Raw genomic sequence first — 16,415 nt, forward strand, 5'->3', positions numbered from 1 at the left:
ATCCCTGGACCCATGCCAGCAACTAGCTCCCTGACAGAAATTAGAGGTTTTTCATCTAACAGGCTCATAGAAATAGCTGAATCACTTTTGCAAAAATTTACTTTCACATTTTAATTGTCTTCTCTTGAAGATGTTTTGAAAATACTTTAATATTGTTAAATATTTACCTCTTGTGCTCACTTTTAGAAAGGTTAAGTTAAGCATCAATGGAACTAAAAATCTAGGGGAGAGATAAGACTTGAAGTAAGGTAGAAATAATTAATTGGATGAACCACTGGGCAGCTTTCTGTATCTAGCACAATTTGCTTGAAGGGAAGGCATATGCAAATGTAGATACAAGAAAACACTGCATATAAAAGGGCATATTATTTCTGGAAACTTCTGAGAATTTGACAGGATACCAAATTTAGTAATAGGTGAAGAAGCAAAAGCATTTAATTAGCACCATTTATGACATACTCCCTCTCTGGAAGATTTTTGGAATTACCTAAACTAGAGCTTCATCTCTTTAAGGCTTTAGTCTTTTGTTAAAAATGCTGAAGCTTTTCAGAGGTAATATATTGATTACTTATTGGTGTTTGACACTTTAGATGAGATCAGGTGTGTTCAGGGTGCCATGGTCATAGACAAGTGCTGGACACTTTAAAGTGATCCATAGCTAAAGGCAGATTTTCTTGAAAGGTAAAGGATAGAACTTGGCACAGAAATTTTAAAGGGAAAAGTACTATGACAGGTTAACGTAAGTCCTGGCTTGCCCTGGACAGTTTCAGTTTGTGCCTATGGTGTCACTGTTGTTATTAATAGCATCCCATATCATTCTCAGAAGTGCCCTGGTTTGAACAATAAACTATACTGTCACCTCAACAATGAGGAAAAAGAAAAATGGGAGTGATGAGATACATAATAAAGCTGCTGGATGTGCCAAAACCAAATATAGACTTCATAACGAGTGACCCTGATTCCTTAGGACTAATTCCTACTATTCTAAAGGAAGCTTTAGCTGCATACCTCATTTATGCAGTTAAGGAATATGATAACAATGAAGAAAAATCTTTCTTGACCTTTTCCAAGTAGTGAGTTTATGAATCCATTACTATAGCTTATATTTCCACCTATGAAGATATTTATTGCAGATTAAAATATTTAGTGTCTGAAGTAGATTATTTATTAATGTAAATTATTGTGTAAACTCATCTCCTATTCTTAGAACTATGATTGCATTCTGATGATACTTTGATTGATAGCTAGATGAAAAATAGTCTTGATCAGTAATGAACATGTAACTGTACAGTGATATAACCTGACCTTGGTTTATAAATTATGGTATCACTGCTGCAGATGAATGTTGGGGGGAGGGGAGATTAGCCCAGGGTTCCAGAAGTGCTTATGTCAGTCTGGCATTTTTGAAGTAGAAAATCTACTAATATTTAAAATGACTAACCATCCATTTTATACATTTGAAGTTTGCATCTCAAAGACTGATTAAATAATCCTTCCAAGTAGTGGATCAAAAGATGCAGATGTTTGCATCCAATTATTCAGGGAAGTCCTTGGTATGTAAGTGTTCAGTAAAAATCTTCACATAACAAAGCAATACCCATAATATGAAATTATTCACCAATGAGCTGAACACTTATATAATTATTATTATGCAAAAATTCCAATAATTTAACACTAATGAATAGCTTCTTTAGTGCAAAATTTTTGGAAAGTAAATTTTGCAAGTCTTGCAAAATAATGATAACACACTAGGTACTTCAGAAGAGACATTTGAATTTCAAAGATTTGAGAGGCCCTTGAGAAAAGTGGGAAACCATTAAATAGTTTTTCTCAAAAATGGTTCTCATTGTGATCACACTGTGCAAGTCAAATGTGAAATGAAGGATATTTTATTGTACTTAATATTATTTTTCAAAAAAAATGTCCAAAAGAACAAGCCAGCATTTGACTCATTCTTTGTGTATTTTAGCAATCCCACTTCTGAGTATCTATCCAACAGAATTGTAATCAGGATCTTTAAGACATATATGCATTCCCATGTTCATTGCAGCATTATTCACAATAGCCAAGATATGGAATCAACCATAAATGTCCATTAATGGATTCATGGATAAAGAAGATGTGGTATATACATACAATGGAATAACAAAGAAGAAAATCCTGCCATATATGACATCCTGGATGAACTTTTAGAACATTTTGCTAAGTGAAATAAGCCAGTCTCAGAAGGACAAACAGGATATGATTCCACTTATATGAGGCATCTAAAATCGTTAAGCTCATAGAAGCAGAAAGTAGCATGGTGGCTGCCAGGGCTGGGGTGGGGATGGGGGATGGTAAGTTGCTGTTCAACAGGTTTAAAGTTTCAGTTATGCAAGATGAGTAAGTTCTAGAGATCTGCTGTGCAACACTGTGCCTATAGTTAACAGTGCTGCACACTTAAATTTTTGTCAAGAGTACATCTCATGTTATCTGTCTATAATTTTAAAAAAAGAAGGAGGCAAAAAAAAGATTATTTGAGTAATTCAGGCAATTTAGGTAGAGTACCCAAGTTGTAATGGGTTGAGGAATGAATAGAAATGAAAATGAAAGAAGCCGGTGAAAATATTGAAAGATACTTGTGAAATAAGAGAAAACTGATGAAGGGTAGTCTCATAGGAAATGAAGAGCAATGGAATCAACAGGCTTGACAAAAACAGGAATAATTTCCTCTGAGATAGTGGGAAAAAAAGACCTTTAAGATGGCATATGTTTCTGTTTCCAAGAGGTTCAGGTATAAGACAGATTGTGTTACCAATTAATTTCCTACCTTTACCCCATCCATACCCGTCTGCCACAACCCAAACACATATACACTAAAGCTGATATAGAGTTGATTGAAGAGGACTCAGATTTCTCGTACAATTATTTTAAAATTATAAAATAGTGTAGTAACACTTTCATATTGAAATTATTTTTGCATAGGCGTATGATGCCACATTTCATTATTAGTGCCTCCTTTTCCGTTATCCCCAGAGTCCAAAAATGTTTGACAGGTTATTCTTGATGCAAATAGGATATACACAAAATACATCTGTTCAGGAAATCTATGCTTAAGTTACTCGATTAGAGTTTACTCCTTATGCCAGGTAGAAAGTTTTAAGGCTTTTTTCTTCCCATGAGAGGGCAGTCTGTACAATGTGTTGAAAGTACAGCTTGGATATTGTATTTTAAGAAATAGATATTTTTTCTTGCCTGTCACTTAACTGTGTAACACTTCAGAGATTTAACAGATGAGAAAAGTTATTTACTAACTGGTACAAAGACAATGGTTTGATTTTACTATACCCAAGCTCAGGGAATAGAAACATGATCCATATTCTACTCTTGAGGAGTTAAAAAAAATGTGTATATCCTATAGCTATACTAGATCATAGAGTAACATTAATAGCACCAACTGGTATTTTATTACCATTTTTCCTCCTCATACATAACAGATTCAATAGCAAGAAAATGAAGATGAAGGCTAACTACTTATGAAGATTGCATAGTTTTCCTGCAGAGAATGTGAACAGCCTGGCCTGCTTAGTGGATGTGTGACCTGTGCAATCACACTGGGCCCCACTCTCAGAAAAGCCTCACTTTTGGTTTAATGCTTTTTTTTTTTTTGCCATCTTGAAATTCTTAATTATTTTGAACAAGAGATCCAACATTTTCATTTTGCACTGGGCCTGGCAAAACATGCACCTGGTGCTAGTGGACATAAAGGCATATTTAGTACATATTCATATAAGTGCCTGTGTGTGCACGTGTACATGTACTTGTGTGTGAGTGCTTATGTGTACATGTGTTTGGAAAAAAGAACAAAAACTATGCTGAAAATAACGGCAAACCAAATCTTAATAAACAAAAGCAAATAAGCTTGCAGTAGAAAATAGTTTAAAAGTTCTTCATATTGTTAAGGATATGGCAAAGTTATTAAAGCTTAAACTCTCCCAGAAAAAAAAAAAAACATAGTGACAATAATTTTCAAAGGAGGAGAGAGCTGGATATAGAATTTCTTAATGACTAGTTTTAATTCATACAAAGATTACTTTGGTCTTAGTGAAGAATCACTTTGATTTCTAAATAAAGCTATGTATTGAGTCACTTTTCAATAAGGAAACAAATAATAACATCTCAATCACTGGGATTAATATTTCCTTGTGACTGTGTATATATACAGAAAAACTTCAAAGAATCCTTTTGGAAATATCAGAATGGATATTTTAATTTTAACTTTGTGTGAAAATTTAGTTAAACTGCAGTGACATCTCTCCCATATATAATGTTAAATCATTTTGATCCATACTACTTAGTGAGTGTAACTAAAGAGTACATATTTATAAGTAGCAATACCATAAACTGATTCATTTGGAATTATTCCCATGGATTTATATTTAAGAGGCAAAAACTTTTTACTGTAGTAACTAATGTGAGAAATTGATAGATACGATGGAGTTTAAAACAAAATTTAAAAAATAATGATATGAATAAGAAGAATATTTATTTAGTATCTTTCAGTGTTTATGATGCTTTCATCCATATTGACTATCTCATTTAATTCTAACAAGCTTCTTTGTCTTTTCCATTTGCAGAAGGGGAAACTGAAGTATGTTTCAGAGAGAATAAAGGACTTATCAGTGCCACCAAACCTGTAAATGGTAGTGCCAGAATGCTTTCTGTTATGCCATACAAATAACACATCATTGCCATTATCATTGATAAGCTTATCCATGTAGAGAATTTACTGTTAGTAAATTTAAAATTCAGTTTAAAAATGAAATTAGATTGGATAATAAAAATCTTCTCTTAATGATAACTCACTTCACACATAGAGTATTTTGGAAGGCTGTGCACCTATGCCATGATTATTTATTTATGTTTTCTATATTCCAAGCAACAGGCTAGATATTTTTGCATTTATTGTCTGATAGCAAAAATAAACTAATTACTTATGTTTTAAAACCCTAAAGAAATATACTATCTAAATCTCCTCCACTGATTTTTGTCTTATTTTAAAACAAGATTAATACGCTTACATTTTTAGAGAATTTACAAGATTCAAGAGAAGCAACTTGAAGGATGATTAGGTGGAGGAAGGGGAATGAAAAGGTGTTGAAATTAACAATTCACCCTTTTCAAATACCATGTGGTTTCTTCTTGATTTTTAGAAAAATGTAAAATTGTGAAGGCTCTTTGGTAGTGTGAAACTTCATTTAACATTGAAAATGTACATTGGACTTTAAAAAATGTATTTCTTTAAAAGGAAAATAAACTGTCTTTACCATATGCTTTTTCTCCAGAATGCTTGCATTATATAAGTAAAAATCACTGTGATAAATATTTGGTTCAATTTTGTATACCTTCTGGAATATGCCAAGTAAAATAATTACCTGCCCCTTGTGCCATGATATTTCATTACAAACAAATGATTAAACAAGATAATATAAATAGATATACAAGTAAGCAAATATTATATAGCTGCTAAGTAAAATCATTTCCTGAAGAGAATCTTAAATATATGAAATGATCTATTAGGCAATGTTATTATATACAGCAGACTAAATTTATCTTTATGAAAAGATTTTCATCTTAAGGAAGAGAACTAAAAAGAAATGAGCATTTAAAAAATCTGTTTCACATGTACTTTTAGAAATTTCAGCATGTTGAACATACTGCAGCAATTTGTCCACACTACAAAGAGCTCTGTCTTTGTTATGTTGAAAGATTATTGCTGAAGGAATATCACTGACAGCCTAAACTGAATCTAAGAATTTCTTAATAAGAAGGAAGTTTATGAATATCATCAGTCTTTGAAGAATAATGCTTTACCACAATACATAATTCCCATGTCATTTTTGGATATATTAATGCATATATGTTATAATAGTACAATTCAAGGTAAGTAATTTATTTCTAACTTTTTGCTCATTTCTTTAAGTGAAGAACACTGGAGGAAAGTTTCTTGTTACTAAAATACAGTATTTATCATTCAGTAAATACATTCACAAATTTAAAATACCTATCTTGATTCAATTACTGTAATTATAAAAGTCATGACAGTAAGTCATAATTTCACATGGAGAATTAAAAGGGAGAATAGAACTGTCTTTAGTATAGGAATTATGTTTTCATTACTCCGTCCTACTTATTTAGTTGGTTACTTGTTTTCAATTACCAAATAAAATGACTTTGGGCATAGGTGATATGATAAAACCTCACAGAATTGGGTGATTTAAAGGGTGAAGAGTAGTCAGCCAAATCAGAATAAAGACACATTTCCAAGTGCAGACAGCATCACAAACACAAGGACAGACACAGGAATGGATAAGGTGTAGTGCAGGAAAGGTATGCAGGCTGGTCTGGCTACAGAAAATGGTTCAGGGAGCCACACTGAGGAGCCTGGATTTATCCTGGGCACATGATGCAGCTATTCAAAGTTTTCAAGCAGGGAAATGACCTGGCCACATCTCTGATTTAGAAATATAGCTCTGAAAATGGTGTGTGTCGGGGGATGAAAGGAGGATGCAGTACATACAGTAGCTGGAGCAAAAGTGAGCACAGCTTTATAAAGCTGAGCCTGATCAGCTGTTGCAGAACATATGTGGAACAAATTGATAGATTGTAAATTGCCTTAATTTGTTAGTATGCTTGTGTTTCTTTAAAAGGAAGAAAATAGTCTCAGTCATATGCCATACATTCCAATTATAATACACAATATGTTTATGCATTTTTTTCCTTAAAAGGTAAGATTTGTATAATATTGATTTTGACTTTTTTAATAGTATATAATTTATTATAGTTGGCTATGATTTTTTTCAAAATCATCATGGATACTCAGGAATGCTTGGGAAATAAGAACTTTAGCCAACACATTGCTTTCATAGTACTAAACCTTTCTTGAATATGAAACTGTATAATTAATGAAGTTATTATAAAATGAATATGTGTAGATATCCAAATAAAAACTGACTAATGTCAATTCCAGGTTTTCTTTTTGTATTTTGAAGTTGTTTTCATTTTTTACAGACTTCAAATATTTTTATATTCTACTGAAAAACTTCACAGTCCTTAAGAAATACACTAATAATAATTAATAAACAAAATGACTCTAGATAATGTAGGGCATTTATTTTATAACAGATGTTTAAAATGCCTTAATATGACTTCTGAGAACATGCTTAGCTCCTAAATCACAAAAGGAAGATGAGAAAGAAATAAGAACTACAGGAAAATTTTGCTAATTTTTTTCCTAATAACCATTTTGCTTTTCGTAGGGAAAATAAATCAATATGTGCTGATATGGTCACTTGGTTTTCAGTGTTTATTCCCACAAATTTCTAATTTACCTTTTCAGTGCAGCAGGATCCAGAAAGGTAAAAACTATATTTACCAGGTTCCCTTGCAGCTATAATTCTATATGCTAATTAAATTATACCAATTATATGTATTGTGAGATATCTGGCAGAAGGAAAATAACAATCTCCTGATGCTTTTGACTGATATTTTTCTGCTGACAAGTAAAGTCTCTAGAGATGTGCACTGCCCCCCACCTCCCTCCACCTCCCAGCATTTTTACAGCAATAACTTTTCAAGCTTTATGGGTGTTGAAAAAGCAACTCCAATGGAAGAAGCTTCCCAGTCTTGGCTATCTGGTCACTTGCTTTAGTTACAGTGGTATGTCTTTGTCCTTAGGGTTTTCAGAGGATGCTGCTTAATTTCCTACCCTCTTGATTGTGGTAGAGTGTATAGTAGCTACCTGTGTAGAATTCCAGCACTCATTCCTGGAGAGCTATATCCAGCCAGCTCCTCCTCCAACGTGTTTCCAGGCATACCTCAGAGATAATGTAGGTTCGTTTCCACCAAATACCACAATAAAGAAAGTCACATTTTTTTTTTTTTTGCTTCCCAGTGCATATAAAGGTTATGTTTATACTATACTTCAGTCTATTAAACGTGCAATAGCATTATGTCTAAAAAATGTACATATTTTAATTAAAAATTTTTATTGCTAAAAAATGCTAACCATAATATTTACTGGTGGAAGGTCTTGCCTTGATGTTGACGGCTGCTGACAGATCAGGGTGGTGGTTGCTGATGGTTGGAGTGGCTGTGGCCATTTCTTAAAATAAGACAACAATAAAGTTTTCTGCATCGATTGACTCATCTTTTCACCAATGACTTCTCTGTAGCATATGATGCTGTTTGATAGCATTTTGCCCAGAGAACTTTTTCAAAAATTGTGTCACTTCTCTCAAACCCTGCTGCTGCTTTATCAACTAAGTTGATGTAATATTTTAAATCCATTACTGTCATTTCAATAATCTTCACAGCATCTTTACCAGGAGTAGATTCCATCTCAAGAAAGACTTTCTTTGCTCATCCATAAGAAGCAACTTCTCATTTGTTAAAGCGTATCATGAAATTGGAGCAATTCAGTCCCATCTTCAGGCTCCTCTTCTAATACTACTTCTCTTGCTATTTTCACCATATCTGCAGTGACTTCTTCCACTGAAGTTATGAACTCCTTAAAGTCCTCCATGAGAGTTGGAATCAACTTATTCCAAACTCCTGTTAATGGTGATGTTTTGCTCTTCCCATGAATCACAGGGTTTTTTTCATATTGTAAATATTATATTTCTCTCACACACAAAGTTGTATGAGATATTTACTAGTTTTAATACATATCCATAGGATTAATACTCATGTGGAGTGTAACATGGAAAAGTACAGAACTAAAGAAATGAGTCGGCTCTCACTCCCTCTTGCAAGAGCACTGGAATCACAACTAACTTCTGAACAATCATCAACAGAAGACACTGGAACTCACCAAAAAAGATACCCCACATCCAAAGACAAAGGAGAAGCCACAATGAGATGGTAGGGCAGGTGCAATCACAATAAAATCAAATCCCATAACTGCTCGGTGGGTGACTCACAAACTGGAGAACACTTATACCACAGAAGTCAACCCACTGGAGTAAAGGTTTTGAGGCCCACATCAGGCTTCCCAACCTGGGGGTCTGGCAACAGGAGGAGGAATTCCTAGAGAATCAGACTTTGAAGACTAGTGGGATTTGATTGCAGGACTTCAACAGGACTGGGGGAAACAAGAGACTCCATTCTTGGAGGGCACACACAAAGTAGTGTGCACATCGGGACCCAGGGGAAGGAGCAGTGATCCCATAGGAGACTGAACCAGACCTACCTGCTAGTGTTGGGGGGTCTCCTGCAGAGGCGGGGGGTGGCTGTGTCTCACTATGAGGACGAGGACACTGGCAGCGGAAGTTCTGGGAAGTACTCCTTGGCGTGAGCCCTCCCAGAGTCCACCATTAGCACCACCAATGAGCTCAGGTAGGCTGCAGTGTTGGGTCGCCTCAGGCCAAACAACCAACAGGGAGGGAACCCAGCCCCACCCATCAGCAGACAAGTGGATTAAAGTTTTATTGAGCTCTGCCCACCAAAGCAACCGCCAGCTCTACCCACCATCAGTCCTTCCCAACAGGAAACTTGCACAAGCCTCTTAGATAGCCTCATACACAAGAGGACAGACAGCAGAAGCAAGAAGAACTACAATCCGGCAGCCTGTGGAACAAAAACCACATTCACAGGAAGATAGACAAAATGAAAAGGCAGAGGGCTATGTACCAGATGAAGGATCAAGATAAAACCCCAGAAAAACAACTAAATGAAATGGAGATAGGCAACCTTCGAGAAAAAGAATTCAGAATAACGATAGTGAAGATGATGCAGGAACTCGGAAAAACAACGGAGGCAAAGATCGAGAAGATGCAAGAAATGTTTAACAAAGATCTAGAAGAATTAAAGAACAAACAGAGATGAACAATACAATAAATGAAATGAAAAATACACTAGAAGGAATCAATAACAGAATAACTGAGGCAGAAGAACAGATAAGTGACCTGGAAGACAGAATGGTAGAATTCACTGATGCAGAACAGAGTAAAGAAAAAAGAATGAAAAGAAATGAAGACAGACTAAGAGACCTCTGGGGCAACGTTAAACACAACAACATTAGCATTATAGGGGGCCCAGAAGGAGAAGAGAGAGAGAGAAAGGACCTGAGAAAATATTTGAAGAGATTATAGTCGAAAACTTCCCTAACATGGGAAAGGAAATAGCCACCCAAGTCCAGGAAGCGCAGAGAGTCCCATACAGGATAAACCTAAGGAGAAACATGTCGAGACACATAGTAATCAAATTGGCAAAAAGTAAAGACAAAGAAAAATTATTGAAAGCAGCAAGGGAAAATCGACAAATAAGATACAAGGGAACTCCCATAAGGTTAACAGCTGATGTCTCAGCAGAAACTCTACAAGCCAGAAGGGAGTGGCAGGACATATTTAAAGTGATGAAACGGAAGAACCTACAACCAAGATAACTCTACCTGGCAAGGATCTCATTCAGATTCGATGGAGAAATCAAAAGCTTTACAGACAAGCAAAAGCTAAGAGAATTCAGCACCACCAAACCAGCTCTACAACAAATGCTAAAGGAACTTCTTTAAGTGGGAAACACAAGAGAAGAAAAGGACCTACAAAAACAAACACAAACCCATTAAGAAAATGGTAATAAGAACATACATATCAATAATTACCTTAAATGTGAATGGATTAAATGCTCCAAACCAAAAGACACAGGCTTGCTGAATGGATACAAAAACAAGACCTGTATATATGCTGTCTACAAGAGACCCACTTCAGACCTAGGGACACATTCAGACTGAAAGTGAGGGGATGGAAAAAGATATTCCACGCAAACGGAATTCAAAGAAAGCTGGAGTAGCAATACTCATATCAGATAAAATAGACTTTAAAATAAAGAATGTTACAAGAGACAAGGAAGGACACTACATAATGATCAAGGTGTCAATCCAAAAAGAAGATATAACAATTATAAATATATATGTACCCAACTTAGGAGCACCTCAATACATAAGGCAACTGCTAACATTTATAAAACGGGAAATCGACAGTAACACAATAAGAGTGGGGGACTTTAACACCACACTTACACCAATGGACAGATCATCTGAAACAGAAAATTAATAAGGAAATACAAGCTTTAAATGACACAATAGACAAGATAGATTTAATTGATATTTATAGGACATTCCATCCCAAAAGAGCAGATTACACATTCTTCTCAAGTGCACATGGAACATTCTCCAGGATAGATCACATCTTGGGTCACAGATCAAGGCTCAGTAAATTAAAGAAAATTGAAATCATATCAGCAACTTTTCTGACTACAACACTATGAGATTAGAAATCAATTACAGGGAAAAAAACCATAAAAAACACAAACACATGGAAGCTAAACAATACGTTACTAAATAACCAAGAGATCACTGAAGAAATCAAAGAGGAAATAAAAAAATACCTAGAGACAAATGACAATGAAAACACGATGATCCAAAACCTATGGGATGCAGCAAAAGCAGTTCTAAGAGGGAAGTTTATAGCAATACAAGCCTACCGCAATACACAAGAAAAATCTCAAATAAACAATCTACCGTTACACCTAAAGGAACTAGAGAAAGAAGAACAAACAAACCCCAAAGTTAGCAGAAGGAAAGAAATCATAAAGATCAGAGAAGAAATAAATGAAACAGGAACAAAGAACACAATAGCAAAGATCAATAAAACTAAAAGCTTGTTCTTTGAGAAGATAAACAAAATTGATAAACCATTAGCCAGACTCATCAAGAAAAAGACGGAGAGGACTCAAATCAATAAACTTAGAAATGAAAAAGGAGAAGTCACAAGAGACACCGCAGAAATACAAAGCATCCTAAGAGACTACTACAAGCAACTCTATGCCAATAAAATGGACAACCTGGAAGAAATGGACAAATTGTTAGAAAGGTATAACCTTCCAAGACTGAACCAGGAAGAAATAGAAAATATGAACAGACCGATCACAAGCAATGAAATTGAAACTGATTTAAAATCTTCCAACAACAAAAGTCCAGGACCAGATGGCTTAACAGGTGAATTCTATCAATCATTTAGACAAGAGCTAACACCCAGCCTTCTCAAACTCTTCCAAAAAATTGCAGAGGAAGGAACACTCCCAAACTCATTCTATGAGGCCACCATCACCCTGATACCAAAACCAGACAAAGACACTACAAAAAAAGAAAATTACAGACCAATATCACTGATGAATATGGATGCAATAATCCTCAACAAAATACTAGCAAACAGAATCCAACAACACATTAAAAGGATCATACACTATGATCAAGTGGGATTTATCCCCGTGATGCAAGGATTCTTTAGTATACGCAAATCAATGTGATACACCATATTAACAAACTGAAGAAGAAAAACCATATGATTATCTCAAAAGATGCAGAAAAAGCTTTTGACAAAATTCAACACCCATTTATGATAAAAGCTCTCCAGAAAGTGGGCATAGAGGGAACCTACCTCAACATAATAAAGGCCATATAAGAGAAACCCACAGCAAACATCATTCTCAATGGTGAAAAACTGAAAGCATTTCCTCTAAGATCAGGAACAAGACAAGGATGTCTACTCTCACCACTATTATTCAACATAGGTTTGTAAGTCCTAGCCACGACAATCAGAGAAGAAAAATAAATAAAAGGAATTCAAATTGGAAAAGGAGAAGTAAAACTGTCACTGTTTGCAGATGACATGATACTATACATAGAGAATCCTTACGATGCCACCAGGAAACTACTAGAGCTAATCAATGAAATTGGTAAAGTTGCAGGATACAAAATTAATGCACAGAAATCTCTTGCATTCCTATACAGTAATGATGAAAAATCTGAAAGAGAAATTAAGGAAACACTCCCATTTACCACCACAACAAAAAGAATAAAATACCTAGGAATAAACCTACCTAGGGAGACAAAAGACCTGTATGCAGAAATCTATAAGACACTGATAAAAGAAATTAAAGATGATACCAACAGATGGAGAGATATACCATGTTCTTGGATTGGAAGAATCAATATTGTGAAAATGACTATACTATCCAAAGCAAGCTACAGATTCAATGCAATCCCTATAAAATTACCAATGGCATATTTTACAGAACTAGAACAAACAATCTTAAAATTTTTATGGAGACATAAAAGACCCCTAATAGCCAAACCAGTCTTGAGGGAAAAAAATGGAGCTGGAGGAATGAGACTCCCTGACTTCAGACTATACTACAAAGCTACAGTCATCAAGACAATATGGTACTGGCACAAAAACAGAAATATAGATCAATGGAACAGGATAGAAAGCCCAGAGATAAACCCACGCACCTATGGTGAACTAATCTACGACAAAGGAGGCAAGGATATACAATGGAGAAAAGACAGTATCTTCAATAAGTGGTGCTGGGAAAACTGGACAGCTACATGTAAAAGAATGAAATTAAAGCACTCCCTAACACCATACACAAAAATAAACTCAAAATCGATTAGAGACCTAAATATAAGACCGGACACTATAAAACTCTTAGAGGAAAACATAGGTAGAACACTCTTTGACATAAATCACAGCAAGATCTTTTTTGATCCACCTCCTAGAGTAATGGAAATAAAAACAAAAATAAACAAATGGGACCTAATGAATCTTAAAAGCTTTTGCAAAGCAAAGGAAATACAAACAAGCCAAAAAGACAACCCACAGAATGGGAGAAAATATTTGCAAACAAATCAATGGACAAAGGATTAATCTCCAAAATATATAAACAGCTCATGCAGCTCAATATTAAAAAACCAAACAACCCGATCCAAAAATGGGCAGAAGACCTAAATAGACATTTCTCCAAAGAAGACATACAGATGGCCAAAAAGCACATGAAAAGCTGCTCAACATTACTAACTATTAGAGAAATGCAAATCAAAACTACAATGAAGTATCACCTCACAAAAGTTAGAATGGGCATCATCAGAAAATCTACAAACAAGAAATGCTGGAGAGGGTGTGGAGAAAAGTGAACCCTCTTGCAGTGTTGGTGGGAATGTAAATTGATACAGCCACTATGGAGAACAGTATGGAGGTTCCTTAAAAAACTAAAAATAGAATTACCATATGACCCAACAATCCCACTACCGGGTATATACCCAGAGAAAACCATAATTCAAAAAGACACATGCACCCCAATGTTCATTGTAGCACTATTTACAATAGCCAGGTCATGGAAGCAACCTAAATGCCCATCGACAGATGAATGGATAAAGAAGATGTGGTACATATATACAATGGAATATTACTCAGCCATAAAAAGGAACGAAATTGTGTCATTTGTAGAGACATGGATGAATCTGGAGACTGTCATACAGAGTGAAGTAAGTCAGAAAGAGAAAAACAAATATCGTATATTAATGCATATATGTGGAACCTAGAAAAGTAGTACAGATGAACTGGTTTGCAGGGCAGAAATTGAGACACAGATGTAGAGAACAAACGTATGGACACCAAGGGGGCAAAGCTGCAGCGGCGTGGGGATGGTGGTGGGATGAATTGGGAGATTGGGGTTGACACATATATACTAATATGTATAAAATGGATAACTAATAAGAACCTGCTGTATAAAAAAATAAATAAAATAAAATTCAAGGGAAAGAAAAGAAATTAAGTCTATCTGAAAACAAAAGCACACATTTCTTAGGATTTAAAAATTTTGCACATAATAAGGTTGCATAGAAATTACTGGCTGTTTTTATAAACAGAATGAGGTATTAGTCAATCTCTAAAGATGAGTGCAAATAGGAAAAACCATACACACACAAAAATACATAAATCCGTACTAAGACCTACAGCACCAACAATTAAGAAAGAAATGTAGAAATGTGAAAAGATGTGTAAAACAGCTATGATTTCACCACCACAAAATTATTAGCCAGGGATGAAATCATTAGCTACGTAACAATCTCTTGGCAATATTAAGTTTTCAACTTTCTTTCAGTGTAAATGTCTATGAGCAATACAATCACTTCCTTTACTCCAATTCTTCTGCATGGTTCTGTGGTAAATATTCAACCATACCTTTTTGAAGCTTTCAGTAGAAATTAACCAAGATACTGCTTGCTATCTTTTGCTGAATGACTCAGTTATACAGTTTCACATACATTTTGTAACCCAAGTCAGAGATGCTACAGAGTATGCAATTTTAAATTAGCAAAGGTTTCACTCCAAAAAAAGCATTCAAGTTCACACAATTTAAATCTACAATAACTTTTAAAATTTAACCTTTAAATATTTATTAGGCAAACTCATTCTTTCCTTGGTAATAAAACTGGTCATGTTAATAAGCCCAAGGGCAGGTAGAGAAAAAAGACCAGGCAGAATTATAATCTTTTCTTAAAGAACCTTGCCTAATCAGGGAAATTAATAATTAGCTATTTCTCCACTAACTGACTATTGCTGAATTTGTCAAAAGCAATTTAAATATATTTAATAGCTATGTCAAGTTAAGTGAAATCATGCACTTGTCAAAATAGTTCACAAAAAATTGGTTCTGCATCAAAGATATTGAAGAAGAGTCAACTAGTTGGGTTTAATGAGAACAGAAAAAGGACGAACTACTGTCCTGAACAGTCAGTGCATGTAGTAACCATATTTCCTCTTCGTTGAGTGGCAGTCCTACAGTGCTTGCTAGATCCATGGAATCTATTTTCAGTCTGTACTGTATGTTGATTCGTGGTGGTGTCAAAACCACTAAAAGAAAACATTTTCTCATATCTTCAAGCATGTCATCAAACAACCCACCTCCAAAAGGAAACTCCTGGAAATGGTGCCTTAGTCTACTGGAACCATCCTGGCGTGTCTGGAAGTGATCTGCAAAACGCTTCTTGGACCGAGTGTTTTGGTTTTGACCAAAAAAACCAGTCTTTAAATAAGTCATCAAAATTGAAGTTAAATGACTGCTCAAAAGGACTTCCACTAGCTCTTTGTCCTTTACCATTAGTAAAAGCACTATGTCCAAGTGTATCATATTCTAGTAATTCTTTTCATATTAGCATCTGAGAGTATTTCATATGCTTCTTCAATCTCTCTGAATTTTGCTTCAGCATCAGGTCTCTTATTTTTATCAGGATGGCACTTCATGGCCAACTTGTGAAAGGCCTTCTTGATTTGGCACTCTGATGCTGATTTTGGCACACTGATGCTGACTTTGGCACACCTAATATACCATAGTAACTTTCTGAGGCCAAAATTAATTCGGTTACCATTAAAATGCAGGTTTCAAAGATGAAAACTGACTGGGGTGTATTCATTTCTAATATCCTGACCCTGGTACCCTACGCGCACGTGGAAACCTGTTGTTGCTGCTCAGCCTGGCGTCACTTCCGGCCTCAACCCCTAAAAGGGCAGTGCTGAAGCCCACAAATGTTTTTC

At 35.2% G+C, this 16,415-nt stretch overlaps 1 protein-coding gene and 1 pseudogene across 3 annotated transcripts in view; both read right to left on the reverse strand.

Annotated features, from left to right (window-relative positions):
• Positions 1-16,415, reverse strand: part of CSMD3 (CUB and Sushi multiple domains 3) — a 1,197,799-nt gene that overhangs the window by 486,955 nt on the left and 694,429 nt on the right. The gene's annotated exons all lie outside the window — the stretch shown is intronic.
• LOC133077338 (dnaJ homolog subfamily B member 9-like) lies at positions 15,599-16,294 on the reverse strand (annotated as a pseudogene).

Source organism: Eubalaena glacialis, chromosome 17 (assembly GCF_028564815.1).
Source record: "Eubalaena glacialis isolate mEubGla1 chromosome 17, mEubGla1.1.hap2.+ XY, whole genome shotgun sequence".
NCBI lineage: Eukaryota > Metazoa > Chordata > Mammalia > Artiodactyla > Balaenidae > Eubalaena > Eubalaena glacialis.